Below are 21,711 nucleotides of genomic sequence, written 5' to 3' on the forward strand. Positions count from 1 at the left end.
TTGACTATTGAATCGTTTCCGGAAATGTGAAAAGCATTATTGATCTTCCCTCGCAAAGAAATCTCATTATAATACGATTTCTAAAATTCGGGACGTGTGTCTTTTACAGTTTAAATCCCTTTATAGTTTTTTGAGTGGACGCAATCATGAAGAGAACATGTAAAAAATAATTAACAAAAAATATGCTACCGACTTCTATGTAACTACAAAGTAAAAAATAATTGAAATAAATGTTGATTTAGTACATAGTTCTGAAATCGGCGCTCAATATATTTCGTTGGATAACGGCGTAAGCAACGTATGCAATATGAGCGCCGACGTAGATATCATTAACGTAAGATTTTTAATAACATTGTTAACATTGTTATTAACACAATATTAAATTTACTTATAGAAAATTTTCATCACGTGCGACGGTTGAACTTTAATAAAAACCACGTGGCATATTTAATTTAAAAACGCTGCGGTTGACCTATTTTCGCATAAATGGCGGATTCGGAACAGTAACGTCAAGCTAGTTCCCCGGACTAACCTCGGGATCCGTTTTGCTCTCGGTTTTGCGTAAACATTGTCTAGCCCTTCGGCTCCAGTCGGGACGCTGTGAAAGAGTGGGATGGCAGATCATGCCCTCTCCGTCCCGCCAAAGGGTGCCTTCTTATCTCACCTTGACCGTCCGCTCCGTTACACTTCTCATTAACTGTGTGTCCCTGTACATTTTAGTGCAGGTAGAGTTAGCATTCGTCATGTGGTAGACATCTCCTTTCTCGTGCTATAGTCTAGGTTTCGAACTATCGACGTAGAGGAATTGAAAAAATATTATAACCAGTAAATTTGAATATAACAAAAAAAATCAAAATCTCATGTGCTCTAAAAAGGCTGTAATAGAATTTCCAAAAACGGTGAAATAGGCGTTACAAGGTGATGCACCCGGGCCGAAGAAAAATTAAATATAAAAAGACCAGAAAAGTGATTAAACTTGCGTGGAGAGGGTTTCTAAAGGTTATTATTATCTATGTCCCATAAGCAATTTTAAATCTCCCCCAAATAGAAAATAGGTTTACCGACCGAAAAAATATATTATTAGGGGTTTCTACTATGTCGTAATTTTATTGATAAACTTAGAATAAAAGAATTTGAATATATTCTATGTTATACCATATTTCATTTACTAAGTAATTTATTCTCCTTAATTACTCCATTGGACACCGGCCCACCGGCGATGTGCCGGCGTCGCTACCGATAGTAAGCTCGTTGAGCACTCGCATTCCGTTATGAACGAAGTACTTGTCAAAACTCGGTAGCCTTTCGCCAATTTGTAACGTTTAATAGGCTTGGTCATGCGCCATAAGTCCTGAACATTCCGCTCGTCGAGCTACAACAAGAGCTACAACGTTGAATGTTATTTAAGCCTAAAGAAAACTTATGAACAGGACATTCAAAGGTTTCTTTTTGTATACTGTTAGCCTACGATATAATAAATAAAGCTCATTTTGGAAGGAAAATGTGCAATAGTAACTTTGGTAGTACAATTTCCTGCAATTTACATATCCTGTCTACTCAAAATTCTCAGTCATGAAATCCTATTAGCCCCATACTATGCTGTAAAGTGGAATGACTAAATGAATTAAGCCGACAAGTTTGCGGAAGGATTTTTATATCACATTACGGCGTGAAGTCACACTTTTGTATTTAAAATGGTGTGGGCAGATGTGATCACATTCCAGAATTTATAATATACTACATTTCACCAACGCGCGCGGCTTCGGTTGCGGTCAGAGGTTGATGAAAATACTATAATTTGATAACATCGGCCGTAAGCTCATCAGGAAATGAAAATTTTCAATTTATAATTTATCGAGATGGAATTAAAATCATATGGATTTTATCTAACCCTAGGGAACGGTACTTTTTTTAGAATAAAAGGTACCCGATGTTCATTTTGAACCTCTGACAACGTGTGTACAAAATGTTCATGACAATGACTTTGTAGCTTAATGTAGTTATAACCATATTTTAATTAGTTACAAAAATTCGTCCCCAACCTGTTTTTACTTGACTACCAAAGAAGGGTGTTGTTTATTGCACGTATCTTATATGCTTGTAAATTTCTTTGGATTCCAAACGGCTGAGTTTATTTCGGCTGTTAATTTCTCATTTTATTCGTCTCAAGGGCCGAAGTGTCCTCTAATGGCAGTTTGAAAAAATACTAAATAGCGGGTTTTTGGCGCGGAATAGTAATAGGTACGTTTAAAAAAGGTAATGAAACCTATAGAGTATAAAAATAGTCTAATAAAATATATTGTATTCACTGTGACAGAGGTCAACGCACAGACGAAACCGCTGAACTTAGAGTTCTGAAATTTTGCACATAGGTTCTTTATATAGCACAGATGAACATTTAAAAAGTAATTTTGAAAATTTTACCCTTTAGTAGGTAGAACAGGGGCTGAAAGTGCTTTTGAAAAACGATCTTGAAAAATTTTGAAACAAATACAATGAAATTTTGTATTTGGCTTCTTGGTAAAAAATAATCAAACACATATTTCACTGTTTTTGAAAATTCTAGTTTGGCCTTTTTTGTGCAGTCGGGTTTTAGATTTTAATACTTAAAAAATATAGCTTACTTCTACAATTTCTCGACTCGAATTCAACAATAACTTTGTTTCAGGACTGCTTTCGAAGAACGTCTTGTACGTGAAAACGAGAATGCATACAATTATACTTACACAATTACGATTTCGGAGACAGACACCATTTACCAAAATTTTTGTAAGTATGTAGTTACATATTCTGCTTGCTTATTTGCTTATTACAATTTTATTTCTTGAGCATTACAAATGCTTATGAAATAATATTTGACAATAGTCAATTTTTAAACAATGGTAGCCTATTTGTCACTTGCTTTATTTATGGAGATAATATGAGCTGTAAAATTGTCTGACAATTTTTCATATTGTGTGGATCATATTCATCATGTCATATTCATCAATGCAATATCAACTTTACCATGTATATAACTTCCTAATACTGAACGTTTCCTTGTTTTACTAAACTTACTAAGTAGTAGGTAAGTAAAACAATGATAAAGAAAACTTGTGGAAAAATTCATTACGTATATTATTATTTCAATTAGCATCAGGTCATTACTTTTAAAAATTCATTATGTATATTATTATTTCAATTAGCATCAGGTCATTACTTTTAAAAATTCATTATGTATATTATTATTTCAATTAGCATCAGGTCATTACTTTTAAAAAATCATTATGTATATTATTATTTCAATTAGCATCAGGTCATTACTTTTAAAAATTCATTATGTATATTATTATTTCAATTAGCATCAGGTCATTACCTTTAAAAATTTATTATGTATATTATTATTTCAATTAGCATCAGGTCATTACTTTTAAAAATTCATTATGTATATTATTATTTCAATTAGCATCAGGTCATTACTTTTAAAAATTCATTATGTATATTATTATTTCAATTAGCATCAGGTCATTACTTTTAAAAATTCATTATGTATATTATTATTTCAATTAGCATCAGGTCATTACTTTTAAAAATTCATTATGTATATTATTATTTCAATTAGCATCAGGTCATTACTTTTAAAAAATCATTATGTATATTATTATTTCAATTAGCATCAGGTCATTACTTTTAAAAATTCATTATGTATATTATTATTTCAATTAGCATCAGGTCATTACTTTTAAAAATTCATTATGTATATTATTATTTCAATTAGCATCAGGTCATTACTTTTAAAAATTCATTATGTATATTATTATTTCAATTAGCATCAGGTCATTACTTTTAAAAATTCATTATGTATATTATTATTTCAATTAGCATCAGGTCATTACTTTTAAAAATTCATTAGGTATATTATTATTTCAATTAGCATCAGGTCATTACTTTTAAAAATTCATTATGTATATTATTATTTCAATTAGCATCAGGTCATTACTTTTAAAAAATCATTATGTATATTATTATTTCAATTAGCATCAGATCATTACTGGCCCACAGTCGGAAATTGAGTAATAATTGGGAATTGAGTAATAAAATCTTTTTTCCTTAGAAGATGACTTCTTTGTTTTTTTTACGGATCAGTACGGCCTATTATTGGCAATCATTGTAATTTTTGTTTGAACATGATAACCCTCTTACTTTACAAATTATAGCGATTTATGTATGTATGTATGTATGTATGTATGATATTTTGGAAAATACTTAATTCATTTAAAAAAAATTAAGACATGATAGAAAAAATCTGCCCCCGGGAACATATTCAGAGCATCAAAATCTTCGTATTTATGACCAATTTTTTTAAGGAGGATTTTTTTGCAGACCAGTGTTATTTGAGGAAATTTCCAAATAATCATCTAATTCGTCTTTATAGAAATAGACACATACGCTTAGAAAAATTGGTTATACTTGAAATCAGAAAAATACTGAACTTAATTTTAGCTCATCACTGCTCAGCGGTCAAATTACAATAATAATATATGTACATACCTATCAATGAACGAAACGATCTCCACGTGCAAAAAGCCGTTAACTCTCCTCTGGTCGGGTAGTAATGCCTCCAGAAATTGCAATACTAAAATTATTCAATTCATTTGCAGAGTAAGGCGAAAGGAAATTAGGTCATGGCTTGAGGTTAGAACTTGGAATTGGTGCGGGTATTCCACTTTGTTATTCCAATGGTCCGAGTTAGGTTATTTTTTTAGTTTATTTCTTGGTTGATTTCTCTTTGGCATTTTAGCGTATTTAACGCCCGTAATCATGTACATTCGTCTGCTTTTACCCGATTGCCGAAAAAGGGTTATGTTTTTTGCTCGTATCTTGTATATTTGTGATTTTTTTAATTAATTTGGATCTTCCAAACGGCAGGATGGATTTGTCCAAATTGTCGTCTCAAATACCCAAATGTTCTTTGATAGGTGTTTGAAAAAAAATACAAATCGGGTTAAATACTACCACGTTCCAAAAATAACAACTAAACTTATCAAGTAGGGTATCAAATCAAGGAAGTTAAAAGGGGAATACAAAAATATTGTATTTATATAAAATTGTAAGGTGACTAATTGACTAAATGACTAATACACAGTGCCAGAGAACAATGAACAGCTGGAGCCGCTGAACTTAGAGATCTGAAATTTCGTACATAGGTCCTTTGTATAACGTAAGTGAGTACTGAGAAAGTACTTTTGAAAATATTATTGCTAAGGCGGTAAAATAGGGGTTGTTTGAAAAAGAATCTTAGATCCACTGCGTTTCTAGACATCTTCCAGCCTGGCGAATAAACTGAATTCTAAAACGATGGGTACTACAACATAGACCACACACAAACAGAATGTAAGCGGGAATCGGTCGTCTGTGTTGACTGTGAAAAAGCCCTAGAATCTATCGAGAACTGGAATATGGTGTAGTTATCTATGAAAGGTTGCGAAGTGTGTACACAAAGCCGTCATGATATCAGTCCGACTACATGACAAAAGCGTGAACATTATCTGACTGGGATGGGGTGTCGTACAAGACATAGTCATATCACCAAAGCTATTCATCGCTTTGAAAATGTATTCAGGCAGCTGAAGTGTAGAGGAAATAGAAGGAAGAGACGTCATTCGGGTGATAGCGAGATATTCACTCATCCATTTTCCTTAATTCCCGGAACTCGAAAGCATTCAAGTTGTGTAGCTAGTTTTCACTTACAAAACCGGGGCGTGATGTAGGTAGATACAATTTGCTACGAGGTGGCCGCATCGCTTACTAAAAACTGATGGAAAAAATAATATCAAGTAATTACCATATTCAAACGAATAAAGGACCATTAAAACTTCCCAGTCAGGTGAATAAACAATGTAAACTATCAAAGCGCTCACACTGGATGCAAATAGTAGGTTTAATATACCTAAAACGTGTTGTTGACATTGACACTTTCAACTCTAATGAAACAAAATAATCATCAAGGACGTTAATTAACTTTCATTTGTTTAGAAATACAAATCAGCCGACAGCTATTTGTTGATACAAAAGGTCATGTTATTAGAACGCCGACCGAACAGTTGTAAATATTAAACACGATTAATGAATTTGAATTTATTTGTTTCCAATCAACGTCCCAAATGGATTTTCAGCAAAATTTACGTAAATGGTGAAAGATCTGTAAATTGATTGTAAATTATACCTAACTCTCATGGAATAAGGGTGAATTTATTTTAAGGTAAGGATGAAACAATTTAATTGGGTTCGTATCGGCCCAGGAATCTGGATAGCTTGTTGACGAGTAAAGGTCGAACGGTTTGAACTTCGAAAGCGGGCGAACGCACCCATCTATGTCTAGGAGGGTTCGTATGATTTTGACTTTACATCACGATATATGATACCACCTTTGTTCGCGGTTTCACTGTTTCAGTCTTCTGTTATCTGTAAAAAAGTAAATACATCTCCCTGTTTCTCCAAAGAGGAAATGTCAAAGCGACTCTAATTCAATATTTACCATATATTATTCTACTGACGTATATATCTATATCTATGGTATTTACTTGTACATGACAACCTTGGCTTGACACTATATTATTTTTTTCATCGGTGTAGTACGAAATAAATTATTGTGTTACCTGCACAATAATTTATTTTTTCATTAAATTATTTTTAAGATTAAGTCCTTCATTTTTCAATTATTCATGCTTTCAATTTCAACGCGTCTATGTTCTACATATAAAACAATTTTCATATTTTTGTTATATTTTTAATGGTATGTTTTCATTATTTTACTGTGAGTTCTGTTTTAGTCGTATTTAAAACCAATAATACATTTTTTTTAAATAGAATTTCACATTAAATCTCGTTATTCTTTACTTCACAGAATATATTTACCTCATTAATTTCATCTAATTTCACAATGACCACAAAAATAATCAGCCAGGATGAAATAAATTAAAGAAGAAGAAGACTTTTGAATGTATAAGTATATTCTGTAAAAACTAACAATTCCACAATTTCGGCTAATGCATTGAATAATAATCTGCACCATTTTACAAGATCAAACGTATGCCGTTCTCGCAATGGCACTGCCAATATCGCCGCTGTTTCATAAAAATGGAACATAAATATTAAAATGAACAAACAGACTTTCACATTTAAAATATTAGTAATCATTTATAATACATAGGTTCGGTAACCGTTTTATGTGCTTTCTTTGCGAAGGAGGAGCCCTAGGGCGACTATGTCTGTGTGAGCGACCAGCGCATGCGCGCTTCCTAAACTGAAGTATAGGTATACGACTTGTGTCGTATAGATTTGGGAACTTTCATGATAAACCGGGCAGCCTCCGATTCTGTCCGGGCGGTCGAAATTTGAAACGATGCGCATAATATGCTGAACGATACATATTTCACGGGTTGAATGAGTTTAAGATTGCTTGATTTGGTGTTGACAGTTGAATTCATTCATTATTGGCCATCGAATTCATTAAATGATTTTTAGGCAAATTAGATGAATTGAAATTTATCTACATAATCTCCTCCCTACATAAATATGAGTACAATACAATCAAATTAATTAATGTGTCGTTATTTTGTTTGTTTTAAGCGACTTAAGTTGTCGATAAACTCCACATAGAATCATGTTCGATCAATTCTTCAACGTTTAACCGACTTCCAAAAAGGAGATTCTGTATTCAATCGCTATATGTGTATATTTCTATATCCGCAACTTTCTCAAACACTAACTTATCTAATTTGGATAGGTTTTTGGTTATATAAAGCTTATTTCTGTCTGATCGGGTCGAAACTCATTTGCAGCCCACCTAGTATCTACAGCCCATTAAATTTTATTTCAAGTCTATCGCATATGAGATGCATTAGGTATTGTTTCTGGAAGCCGGCTGGTTTATTTATAAGGCGACCATTTTGGCGACAGCACAGGCAACGGGTCGATGTGGGGTACAGATATCTATAATTTGCATTCTGGTTTGTTCTTCTTGGATGATAAAGTAGGTATCATACTTATCACACTAATGCAACATGTTTTACTATATCCATGAGACAAAATGTGCACTCCCAAATAAGTATGCGGTGCTTCTATGGTAAATCCCTGAAAGAGATTTCACCAATCGTATGTATTTTCTTCTTATGGCTAAAAGTCGATACTTTTATCGATATAACATGCTACATTGTCTGTGAAGTCGAGTCGCAGTGTTGTAGCGGTGTAGAGGCCCCATACAGTTTTTGGTTAAAATAAAATCATTCCTAATATTCTGATTTGCGTCATAACCGCGTTAATTATATCTAATATTATGTACAACTGATAATAAAAATTCATTAACAGAACCAACTACCACTTTTCATGTTTGGTTTAAAACCACTTGTGACCTCTGTTTTAATTATGACTTACACTTGTTACTTACCTGGAACTATTCAAGAGAAGAGTAAGTAGACATCGCCTAGGCAAGCAGCCTGCATGATAGACTTCAACTGCCTTACCTGGTGGTTAGTTTCGCAACGCAGTCCTATAAACATAATAAAAATGTTAATACACATTTTGAAAAAAGGTCCCCGACTTCGACAATGAAAATCTTATTAAAGATGGTAAAACTTTAGCGTTGAGATATTTTTTTAAGTACATGTAAAACATAGTAAAATTGACTATTTTTCTGTCCGTTTTTGAACAAGGCTTATAAACCCCGAATTACCATCAGAATTACGTACAGAACATTTTCCGCGTTTTTGTAATTTTAGCACCAACGACAAACTGCCTTTGTAATATTAAGTTTATCAATACATGGCGAAAAGTTTGAGGGTATGTACGCATGCGCGTGGGATGTACCTATTTACATATATATATAGATTTCCCCGAGTAAGCCAAGCTTGGGATGAACAGATGAAATAATATTTACGTACGTTATTTCAATGGTGTTTTATAAATTATTTCATAGTATATCTTGATTTCTTGATATTCACTGATTCCTTGATTTTCACTGAAGCCTTGCGGCCGAAGTACGCTGCGTATGGCAGATTAATCGCTTTCATCATCCACCAATTTTGTTCCAATGTTGGGTTCACGCATCCTCTTAGAGTAAGACTATACCAGCCTAGCTCCACCACTTTAGCCTAATGCGAACTTCTATACTTCTTTAAGGGCCTTAAATTAGAGAACTTTCAAGCATGTAAACATTTTTGAAGGAGTGCTAATTCTAGCGTATAGCAGCTCTTTGTTTCGATCGTACTGGATGCCGCCTGACTTGTAAAACGCGTCCGCCATATAACGCGTCCCTCTTAGTCCTTAAAAATGGCCACGAATGCGATTGTCCTCAACTAGAATCTCTGTCCGATATGAGGTTATTATAAAATGTCTAGGCAGCAGAGATCAGATATCATCAGGTAAACATACTTCAATGTTGCAAAAAAATAGATTTTTTCAAGATACTATTTTTATCATTCACGTTCTGAATCGAAATGGTAGTCTTCCATTGCCAGCCATCAGCTTTGAAACAAGCACTGATTAGCCGCATTAGTCGTGTTAATTCAGAGTGTGCGTACATATTTAATCAATATATCAATACCTTACTTCAATTGAATAATAGCATAATACCCAATACTTAAGATGCCCGAGTACACCCGAAGTGTATGTCGAAGACGAGGCTTAACGATCGTCGCTTAATGACAACATCAGCACCGACCCGTTTGTCCTCCGAAGCATTGAATCTTTTTCATACATACAACTGTCCTAGCTCGCTGGTCGTTGACCTCACATCTTTAACCGACTACGAAAAGGTTCTGTGTACGTATGTATTTTAATACGTAATACAATGTCGAATGCCTCAGAGATTTATGTTGTTCATGTAAGTGAAACCAACCATTTCGCAATTACGAAATGGAAAGTTCGGTAGCCATCGGCTAGCGTGAAGGAATATAATTTTATTCCTTTGTAGTGTGCATTGCATCAAAGCTTAAATACCGTTGTAACAAACCTAGTCTGATATCTAAAGGACTTTCGTAAAAATTCATGTTTCATGTGTATGTGTACACGTAGGTATATGAAATTGTTACAAAGAGTTAGTCTGAAATAGATTAATGGGTGGTCTCCTATTACGATCTTCAGATAGACTAGGTATATGAACATTGATTTATATAAAACGACTTTCCGCCCATCGCTCCGCCCACCTGCAGCCGTGTGTTCGGTTTTAGATGTCTATTAATAACATCACTAGCACAGAAGCTAACGTGTATGATGAATCCCATATCAAACGACTATGATGTTATGAAAACTTGATGATTTTGTGATATACTTGCAACCTTATGACTTTATAACTTTTTTATAATCTAGGAGTATCTGATGGTACATGGCTACTACCACCGATAGACATCTGTAATCAATCCCAGATAGGATTAGATGTTCCTACCGGAAGTCGGTCATAGATGCGCCACTACCCCTGAGGACTAAGCTGGAACCCCTCGGAAAAGTATATCTCCCCTACCACATCAATGGTATTTACTGTTCTCTACCACCTATTTAAAGCAATCGTCAAATGTCGTAGTAGTCTTACTTGATATTACAGCCTACGTGGTAAATGCTTCATATAGCTACATAATCTTGTCAAAGGCGTAAGATATCTTACTATATCCCTTCTATTGCCAAAGCATGACACAATTGCTTCATATAGCTATTATAAGATAAGTATAGGTATGGGATCGAGCGCTTCGAATCATAGCGAGCTACAGCCCATTAATACTGGTATAGGTATTAATACCAGGTCATTGCTTTAGGTAATTTTTGACAACAATTTCGATCAAGCTTGGAATGAAAGTACGTCGGTGTAAATTGGAAGACAAATGTCACTTGTTTCTGTAAAAGACAACATCGCACAAGATAAATGTGCTTACTGCTGATCGCTCTTCGCTACTATCGCTTGAACATTCAGCATCTGTAGTGATTAAGTAAAGTGGTTGATGCGACTGTCAAAACTGTTGTCAAACCTGCTTGACAGCTCAGCAAAATGGATATAATCGAATTTTGAGAGCGCCGTGTACGGAAACCGCATTGATCATCGATATACTACTAATAAAGACGGCATTGATAGAATAGGATAAGAGTAGACGACCGGTATTCATGACACAGTCATAGCTACTAAAAGTCTTCGCGAGAGAAGGGCCTGAGTCATCTTGATCGTTCTTAAAGATGTTTCAAATCCATCAATGTCAATTCAAATTTGAAACTGGGCAGCATAACCGACGGTGGCCTACACAATTCTCATTCTGAAACCATTATCCTTAAAAGAGGGTATTATGATATTCCAGCATAAATGAACATAGGAGAATTCTGAGGTATTATGCTTATCTTTATTGCAAACAAAAGTTCTCCACGCTGCAAAATAATATACCTATCTAAAGTGACGCTGCTCAAATAACGCTCTCACAGTTCTCGGCGTTTCAAAGCGGAGCGTAATTTCTGCATAAACTTGAACTTGAACCTGACTCTTGATAACATCGTTGATTCTCGTCTAGAGCGCATCCCACACAGTTTCAAAGTTCAAGGTACTTGTTTCAAAGCGAACTTGAAGCGGTAGACGATTTTATCATAATTAAGTCGGAAAATGTATAGTTCTTAGGGTTCCGTACCCAAAGTGTAAAAATGGAACCCTATTACTAAGCCTTCGCCGCCTGTCCGTTTGTCATAGAGCTCTATCTCGTAGATACATTTATTTTTTACAGACTATATACTCGTACAACCACTAAAAAAAAAGTTGAGAAGAAATGGGCCATAGAAGAACCCGCTATTATTTTTTCACAATGCATTTACTTCTACACCTGCTTAGATTTGGTTGTACGGAACCTTCCGTGTGAGTTCAACTCGCACTTGGCCAATAATTTCTTAATGGATGTACGGTCCATGTGACCGTGATTTCGCTTTTTTACTAAAGTGCCGTCATAGAAATACAAGAGATTTCACGATGTCAGGATCGATACTCCATCTTTTAAAGTATTGAAAGTAACAATCGAGCATGAATTCTACACATATCGCCTGGTATTAAGTACCACTGATATTCCTCACTACAAGAGATACAAGGCGTAATAAAATATACTATTTGTATTGCCGCAGTCACCTATAAAGAGTCAACTACACCATGACATATACCTTCAACTTGAGATTTTTTTCGAATGGCGTGTTTACTATCCCAAGGCATCACTAATGTCTTATGTAAATACCCCTTTGTCGCCGGTGGTGAAACAAGTGATCCTTACCTGTTCACTCTTGCTAATGATTACAACGCCCAAGTTAGGATTAAGCTCCCGAGTAGGCGGCCTGGAAACCCATTTAATCAAAGCTTAGCGCTGTGTACTGCATGTTGAACGTTAATATTAGCATTCGTTTTTGACGCGCTTGTTTATATCATATATTATATCGTAAATAAAATATTGTCATTTTCCTATGTAATATGTGATTTTTTTCTGTTACTGTTTCAAAAATAAGATACAATTTTTATTTATCAGTTTATTTATCTGTGAAACGAGGAACTCTTTTAAGACTTATCCGAATTTTGTTTTTAGTGTTCCGTGCCCACAGGGTAAACACGGAACCCTGTAACTAAGCCTCTGCGTTTGATTGTATGACCGTGTGGCACAAGGCTCTATATAGTTCAAATTTTCACAATGCTTGGGCTTGTTTCAAAAATAAATTAAAAAAATAATGTATCAAATAACTAACAAATGACATTACTAAAAAGGTTGTTTTTAAAACCTTTTTAAATATAAAAATATTAAATTAAATGTTGCTTTTATAATACGTATCTGTGAGTTTTATTGTAAAGGACTATCTCTAAAAGAGTTAATCTATCCAGGAAGCGGTTCCAAAAGCAAGCAGCGTAATCTTTAAATTATAAAAAATACAATATTTTTAAATTACAAACGGATACATTGATTTCATTTACTCGTATACATTCGTGTTCCGTTAACTATTCCTATTGAGGTAACTGTGCAGGATTATCTCGGAACGTGAAATTCAAAATGTGCAAAGAGAAAGCTGGGATAAACTTCACGAGCTCGATCAAAGGCCATTTTTTCATACCACTAAAAGCTCGCATAACAAGGTGCACGGTTGACGTGAGCTGGGAAAGGCTAGTACATCTATTATCAATTCACGTCAACCGGAGTTAAAAGAAAAAAGTGTTCCGTAAATTCCTAGTTGCTTTCCGTAAATTACATTATCGGATTTTTTCTTGCAACTATATTTTGGGTGACATAATCGCTATCTCTTTTACGTACTACTCGTAATTTCTGCTCTGTACCCTTAGTATGAGTTTTAACGTTCTTACAAAAATGACTGGTTTTGTTTTTGTTTACGTATTTCCCATACATATCCAATCAGTTATGGTACAGTCCGCTAGGGGCGCTGAGTGAAAATGTATGGGAAAATACGTACACAAATACAAAAACAGACATTTTTGTAAAAACGTAATAACTCATACTAAGGGTACTAGAATATATAAACGTTAACCAACGGTTAGGCATGTTTTAAATCTACTTCTGTTGAAAGAGATATCCCAGTTTAATTTAATTAACGTTTACGCCACGTTACGTTACATTTCAGATTGTGATAAGCTTATCATATTTCAGCGCTTTTCCGATTTTAACAACAAAAGGTTCAGGTATGCTATTAATGGAAACTGATATGTTTCCGCATGATAATAATATTGAATAACTTTTTTGTAAAACAGATTGTTCGTATGCTGATACGAACATGTAGTCAATATGATAGTAAGCGGCACTATCTATCGACATTTGTAATCAATCCTCGATAAGGTCTCTGTCCTACTAAAATGGAACGCCTCGGATAAATATTTTTCCCACCTTTCAAAACAGAACACAGCAGCGCTTGACACTGCTGTTAAACCTTTTTTTTTTTTTTTCTTCTCGAGGGGGAAACCTTCAAACTGCAACCGGAGTTCTCTCAGCGCACTGCCCCGTCGGGCTCCGCCCAAATGAGATTGAATCACCCCCACCGTCCGATGTACACGACAGTATGCGACCACACATACCGCCGTCCTTCCCGAGGTCGTTGGCCGGACGGTTCGAGCTCCCACACTTACCACCCCGAAAGCCCCTTTTAGTCGCCTCTTACGACAAGCAGGAGATACTGTAGCCCTATTCTGGTCCCGGAACTACAGGGACAACTGCTGTTATACCTACGGCTGTAATAGGTTTGGTTGTGGTACCTCCTGAGTCGAACCACAAACCAGTCTACTATCTTCCAACTTTTTTCTGGCGTACTTGTATTGCTATAAATAAACATATATAAATGAATCGAAAAACTAAACGTCATGTACAGAAAAAATTAAAGGCCTTTTAGGATAATACTGTGTTAAAAAAAATAAAGAATTCTTTTGAATTGCCCTTCAGTTGACTTGAAGGCCTGAGAGAAAAGCAAAAGGAGTTTATCGCTCTCGACGATTAATTCATCTGAAAAACTAAGTACTCAGCTTTAGAAATTGCATAAAGGGCAGCACCGTGAAAGCTTAGAGTCAATTAAGCTAAAGAAAGTCCGTACTTATGAGTAATGCTTTTATTTTTACGGTTTATAATTGAAATTTCAAACAGCATTAAAATTGTAGGTATGGAAATTATTATGTTGGGTTCCATGTCAAACATTAATAGAATAACGTTAAGACTAGGCAGGTGAGAAGATCTTAAATTAAAGAAGGTAGATACTATTTTCTAGACAATATTCCTTTTATAAAAACATAAAAAATAGGTAACCTACATTTCTCAAAAGAATTTATCTGTAGCGATTCTCCAACGACAGCTCTATTGACACAACTTAGCCACTTCGGCAGCTATATTGCAATACAGAAAACTATTCAAATTCAGAACCCTTAGAAATGCTTCCACGGCATCATTGTGATCCTTGAAGCTGTGCGGGTTGCATTTTATCTTGACGCTCATATTAATATTTTGAAACAAAACCTTTAACATTTTCAATTTTCGTGACCTTCGTCCTTTGCTCTTGTATTTCCTTGAAATGTAGCTTGAATTTCCTTCCAGGTTCTAAAATATCTCTAAGGAAAATCTTTTTCCAACTAACATCTTTTCTTTAACAAAGTTTTAATGCACTCGAAGGTTAAGTGCTCTCATTCGCGAACAAGTAAAATATAGAGAATAATTCAAAGCCAACTTCGTTTGATGTTTGAGCTTTGAGAATGAAAGCTTTGAATTGAAGTTTCATAAGGACAAAGAAGTAAGTAGAGTAAGTAGGAAGCAAATTTAGCTTGCGGACTAAAGATGGGATTAAATGCTAATTTATTAATCAGTAAAGTACAGTACTAACTAAGACAAAGTTCGTGTAAAAAATACGAGGAACTTGTATTGACTTGGTGCCTTATTTCTGAAACCCTTATAGGTTTCCGTACCCAAAGGGTAAAAATAGATCACTATCAGTAAGCCTCCGCGGTCTGATCATCTGCCCGACGTTCAAAGGGCTGTACGTCTTGAACCGTTATAAATAGAGACTTGTTTTTTTTACAGAGTATGCATAACGGCAACCACTATAACAACAAATAGGTACTTAAAATAAAAGTTGAAAGAAAAAGAGGGTCCCCATACAAAGAACTGCTATTTTAAGGCGTTTTTCGCTTTTTCTATTGAACCGTAATAAGAGTACGTTATATTATGGGTGCTAAAATAATAAAAAAAAACACTAAATAAAAAATTGAAAAAATTAAAAATTCGTGTCGGTTCCATTCGTGTCCAAGTCTCAGTCTCACTTGGCCAATCACTTTTTTAAATAGCGGTCATCATTTATACCCCACAATTGGAAATTCTAAACCCTGAGCATCCAGTGTGGCCTTGCGCATCAGTTCATGAGGTCTATGCGCAGTGGCATAGCTAACAAATAATGAAATATCATATCCGTTGGGGAAACCCCACATGGATTCCTCCTAGCCGCGGGGGCATCAGAGAGGATATGCCGGAATCCTACCGGCTAAACCCCCACGGTATTTCTCTGTACGCCCTTTGTCGGGACTGTGGGTATGCTAAAAGCATTCGTCCGCGGTTCCGGCGCCGCTGGAGCTGAAGCTACTCCATCCCGTCATCTTTGAAGTACGCGCGGGAACACCGCGCACGCTAACGCAAGGCTAATGTTCTGCTTAGGTGACTCCTGCTCTAACTGCAAATAATTTCTGCTAATATTGCCCGGTATTAAAAATCAACCTGTCCGATATTTTGCCTTTATCGAAATTTGACCATTTATACTACTACTAAGTGATCAAATTTAATCATTACTTGGCAAACATTGGATAGATCGATTAGTTTGCATGATATTGACGTCATAATCCAAATTGGCTAATAATTGCAGCACACAGTACAGTTTTTATAACTAAATATACAAAGATTACAATAAAAAAGAAATTGAAGAAAACAACACCCCCCCCGCGCGCCGTCGTTCCGCTAAGACGTGTTCGTACGACTTCCCAAGTAATAAATTCCTAAGTCTATAATTATGGAGAAATTAGTGTCCAGTGAAGTACTAAAACTTATTCAAAGTCTGGTTCTACCATTAGAACTAAAAATTAATTCATTAATAGACATGGTTCGTCTACTTGAAACTAAAATCGACAAACTTCAACAATTCGATTGCTCTAAAGAACAATTGAGTACGGAAGGTAGACCTGCGGCAAGCAAGCGACCCAAAGGACCGAGCGAGAAGCCACTTACAACAGCAACAGAAATTGTACAGCCAATTATAGAGGCCGAACCAGTGATGACGCGTCGCCAACGCGCACGAGTGGCTGCCGACAACGTCCCGCTCCAAATGAAGCGATGCGCCGAGCAACGTGATTCGACCAAATCCGCTGTCTTATCAAGTTCTAAGCCGGAGTCATCATTGCCGAGTGATAAAGACGATACAGTTATGCATGACGAACAAAACGGTCAATGGATAGTGCAACAACGGCGTCGTAAGTACAGACGTGCAGTCATTCGCGGCACGGGTGAGTTTGACGATAATCTTGCTTCTGTTGAACGAATGAGACGTATACATGTGTGGTCCCTGCGTGTAGACACCACGCCAGAAAATGTTATTGCGTATATGACGAAGCGCAAACCTTCTGATGTAGCATATGATGTGCAAAAACTAGATTTAAAACACAAAAATTATGCCTCATTTGTTATAGCAGTGCCCGAGAGTTCGTTCGAATTTTTCATGAATGCTAGCAGCTGGCCACCAAACACTGAATTCAATGAATGGTTTCAAAGACGTGAGCAAAGATCAACCGTCAAACTATAGTACAGCTGCATGTGAAAACAAATGGCGTAATGTATATATAACATACCAAAATGTTCGTGGCCTACGCAGCAAAACTGCTAATTTCAAGAATGCTATACTAAATAATTGCTCAGATATTATAGCTCTGACTGAAACGTTTTTGTTGAGCTCTATAAGTGATGGTGAGCTCTTCCCGCCCGGTTACATAGTGCTACGTCAGGATAGGTGTAACGATGTTGGTTGGGGAGGCGTTCTATTGGCGGTGCGCGATTTATATCATGTTAGACGAGTCTATGATATTGATGGACTAACGCAGGACAAAGAGTTAGTGTGCGCTGTTATTAGTTTTAAAAATATTAAATTCATATGTTGTGTAGTGTATATACCACCTAGCTATAAGGATGAACAGTACATGAATATTTTTACAATTTTGGAAAATATTATAACTAAATTCTCGTCATTACAAATTCTGGTAGTGGGTGATTTCAATCTTAACTCTTGTACCCAAAGTATAAAAAATAAGTTTTCTTTGTTTTTAAACTTCTGTAATTTTATTCAGCATAACAATGTTTATAATAAGAATAATGGTATGCTGGATCTGGTTTTGAGTGGGTTGCGCAGTGATAGCGTAAGAGTTACTGATGATGTTGAACCCTTAGTGCCACCCGACTCATATCACCCACCACTCGAAATTGAGATCCGCTTGCCACTATCTAAATGTTCTCGACGCCCCACGCGCATATACTCATCGTACCACAACCCTCACGCATATACAAAACCCCAGTGGAATTTCCGTAAAGCTGACTTTGTGGCACTTTACGCTTCATTGCATACTATTAACTGGTCTAGTGTAATCGAGTGCAATAATGTCAATGCAGCCGTAAGAGCTTTCTACACCTTGATTGACAATTCCTTTAACGCCTGCGTACCGATTAAAAAGCGTAGTGGGCAAACCGGACGATACATTTATCCATCCTGGTTTACGCCTGATATTATACGCAACATTCAATATAAATATTTTCATCATAAAAGATATAAGATGGAAGGTAAGGTTTTTAATTTGGAACTATTTAAATACTACAGAGCTAAAGTCAAGTTAATGATCGATAATGCGTATGCACATTATATAAAATTTGTAGAACATAGTATTAGTAAAAACCCAAATATATTTTGGAGACATGTTAAAACTCAACGTCAGAGTCAGCATAAGTGTAGCCTATTTAAAAAAGATGGCAAATATTTTTCTGGACAAGACGCAGTCAATGCTTTTGCTGAGTATTTTAGTTCCGTATTTCTGAATGATAAGCCATGCCTCGACTGCGACGTGTACCAAGATACTCATAATGTTAGGACCTCCATAAATACGCCGTACGTTTCTGTTGATTCTGTTACTTCGGCCGAAATAATAAAGGCAGGGAAACGCTTGAGAGACCAGTCTTCTACAGGACCAGACGGTATTCCTCCATTCGTAGTAAAGGATTGTATACAAGTATTTATGTATCCCCTGTTGCATATATTTAATCTATCCCTATTAACATCAACCTATCCTGCATATTGGAAAACTTCTAGGGTAACACCAGTTCACAAAAATGGTGATAGTGCTGAAATATTTAATTATAGGCCGATTGCAGTTCTGTCAGCTTTCGGCAAATTGTTTGAATCTATTCTCAATGCTCGTATAATGCAACAAATTAGTATCCATCTTCATGATAGCCAACACGGTTTCAGGCCTAGCCGCTCAACAGTTACCAATCACATTAATTTTGTCAGTGACGTCATAGACACCATGGACGCGGGTCGCCAAGTTGACGCGGCTTATTTTGATTTTAAAAAGGCATTCGATCGAGTAGATAATGATATACTTTTGATGAAGCTCAGTCTATTTGGTTTTACTCCCAAATTGCTTGCATTTTTAGCTTCTTACTTAGACAATCGAACTCAGTATGTCCACCTACTTTCACATAAATCTTATCTCTATTATACGCGATCAGGAGTCAATCAAGGAAGTACACTTGGCCCTAGTCTATTTTTAATAATGATCAACGATTTGCCGAGGGTTGTTAGATCTGCAAAATGTCTTATGTTCGCTGACGATCTGAAATTATATTACCCTATAGTTGATAGCCAGGATTGTGAAGCTCTGCAAAGCGACATAAATCGTATTTTACAGTGGAGTTCTGACAATCGATTATCGTTAAACAGCGAAAAATGTAAAATTATAACTTTTTCCAGATCGCGTGTACCGTATATACACTCCTACCACCTTGAAAACAAACCTCTCGAACGCGTAAACGTTATACGTGATCTTGGTTTAACACTCGATTCGCAACTAAATTTCAGGCAACATATAAAAGACTTATGTCTTAAGGCACACAAAACATTAGGTTTTGTTTTGAGAATGGCTTCAAACTTCACTGATGCAAATGTAGCGCTCATTCTATACAATACCTTCGTTCGTTCTAGACTCGAATATAACGCAGTCGTTTTCGATCCTTGTGAGAAGAAATATTCTCTCATGGTGGAAAGAGTCCAAAGGAAACTTGCCAGATTTATCTACAGTCGTAAATTTGGGTTCTACCCTTATCTATACCCATCCCTTTTTGTAACAGGTATGATAGGGCTCGATACATTAGAGTTACGGCGAAAGCTATTTTTAATGGTGCATTTCTATCTGTTACTTAATAATAAAATTGATAATCCCCTTGCACTTGCCAAATGTGGTATAGAGGTTCCGATGCAGTATATGCGTGGAGGGTATGGAGGCAGAAGGCCTGGCCGTCTGTTGGCAGAACGTTTGTTGTGCACGCGCCGCACAGCAGCTGCACCACACTGCGCTGCGCCTGCTTTAATCAATCGCCTGCTTTTACAGATGCCTGATGTTGACATATTTCATGACAACCTTACAAGATTTATGAATGTATGTAAAGTATTCTTGAGCACATGTAATGTTTTAGGTTAAGCCTGTAAATTACATGTTATGTTATTTTATAAATAAATAAATAAATAAATAAATAAATAAACAAAAAAACACAAAAATAAAAAAAAGTTAACAAAACTATCAAAAGGGAATAAACAAAACAAAGAAGGCTATAATTACCTAATGCTATTTAAATACTATGCGCTGCAACAATCGCGAAAGGGAACAAACTCAGAATTATGCCATCAACAATACAATACAATTATATGCATTAAAATTGCATAATAAATAAAACCATAGGTAGTAAAACGGAGTGAGTGTTTTCGTATGCATTTTTAATTTCACGCCATTAACATATTTTATAAATGTATCATAACATGTTTTCTGCTTTCGGCAGTAAAGCCAGTAAATAATAAATACATACGAGCATACCCTTCTACGCAGTCGCTAACCTTGTCCTATATACAAATATAGGTCTTTTTGTTCGTTCTCTAACATAATGTAACGCAAACACGTTATAATAATGTGTTTTAGTAGGATTTGCCCATGACATTATTTCATACGCGTAAATTATAAAATAAAATAATAAAACAAACTTTCTATAACCAAAAAGGTGTTAAGTTATTTCCATGCAAAAAACCAAATACAAAAGTTTATGGATAAACAGATTTTAATTTTGTGTTACATACACAAAATTAAATGATCTGTTTTTCTAGTTTACATTACATAACCAATTTTATAAGTCTTACCTTGGAAAATGGATACATGGATACATACATAATATAATAAATGATTTATCTAAGGAACTTTATATAAACAAAATTCGTAAAAATATCAGGAACTTAAGGAGTTTTATAAACTTTTACAAAAACCACGTCAAAAAACTTACACCGGGCTCTCAAACTTGATACGACAAACGATTCCTTATGATAAATACTAGCAATCTTTTTCGCGCATGACGTCACGTCCGCAGAGATTATGAGCGAAGAAAGACATTTTTCGCTTACATTTCCTTTGTTACACTACAGGAGATGAAATATCTCACTTTATGAACTAATAAAGGCAGACAAGAACATACGCACAATCGTACAACAGCTGAACACTGCTGTTATTAGGCAGAAAAGAGAATAGCGGTGGTGCTTCAAGAATCGAATAAAAAAATTGAAACATCAAGTTGGAGTACTTTAAAGGGTTTAGAGTAATGAATATTTTAGAGCTCGATAAGGAGAAAAAACATTATTTTTGATTCGTGGACTCATTAAGGTTTGACATACAAGATTATAATTTGTGAGCGCCACCCTGTTGATACAGGATCTTTTGCCGATAAAACCCTCTCGGTGGTTTTCTGCGGTATTATGTAGAGAACTCGTTGATCTCCGATGGAACGCAAACGAAGTCCCCAGAATGCAAGAGATTTAGGATCTTCTTGCACAGGCTTGCAATCATCACACACCTTCAGTTGTTGACCATACGTGCCATTATCCTAATAGGATGCCTGCCTCGTTGATCACACT

The 21,711-nt window shown here is 35.6% G+C and overlaps 1 long non-coding RNA gene across 1 annotated transcript in view; it reads left to right on the top strand.

Moving 5' to 3' along the window:
* Positions 1 to 21,711, top strand: part of LOC140743358 (uncharacterized) — a 177,471-nt gene that overhangs the window by 69,830 nt on the left and 85,930 nt on the right. The window contains exon 3 of the long non-coding RNA XR_012102456.1: positions 2,669 to 2,769. This is a non-coding gene — a long non-coding RNA (uncharacterized LOC140743358). The remainder of the gene's footprint in view (positions 1 to 2,668; positions 2,770 to 21,711) is intronic.

This window comes from Epargyreus clarus, unplaced genomic scaffold, assembly GCF_041222505.1.
Source record: "Epargyreus clarus isolate Ecla_fem2 unplaced genomic scaffold, WU_Ecla_fem_2.2 ptg000007l, whole genome shotgun sequence".
Lineage (NCBI taxonomy): Eukaryota > Metazoa > Arthropoda > Insecta > Lepidoptera > Hesperiidae > Epargyreus > Epargyreus clarus.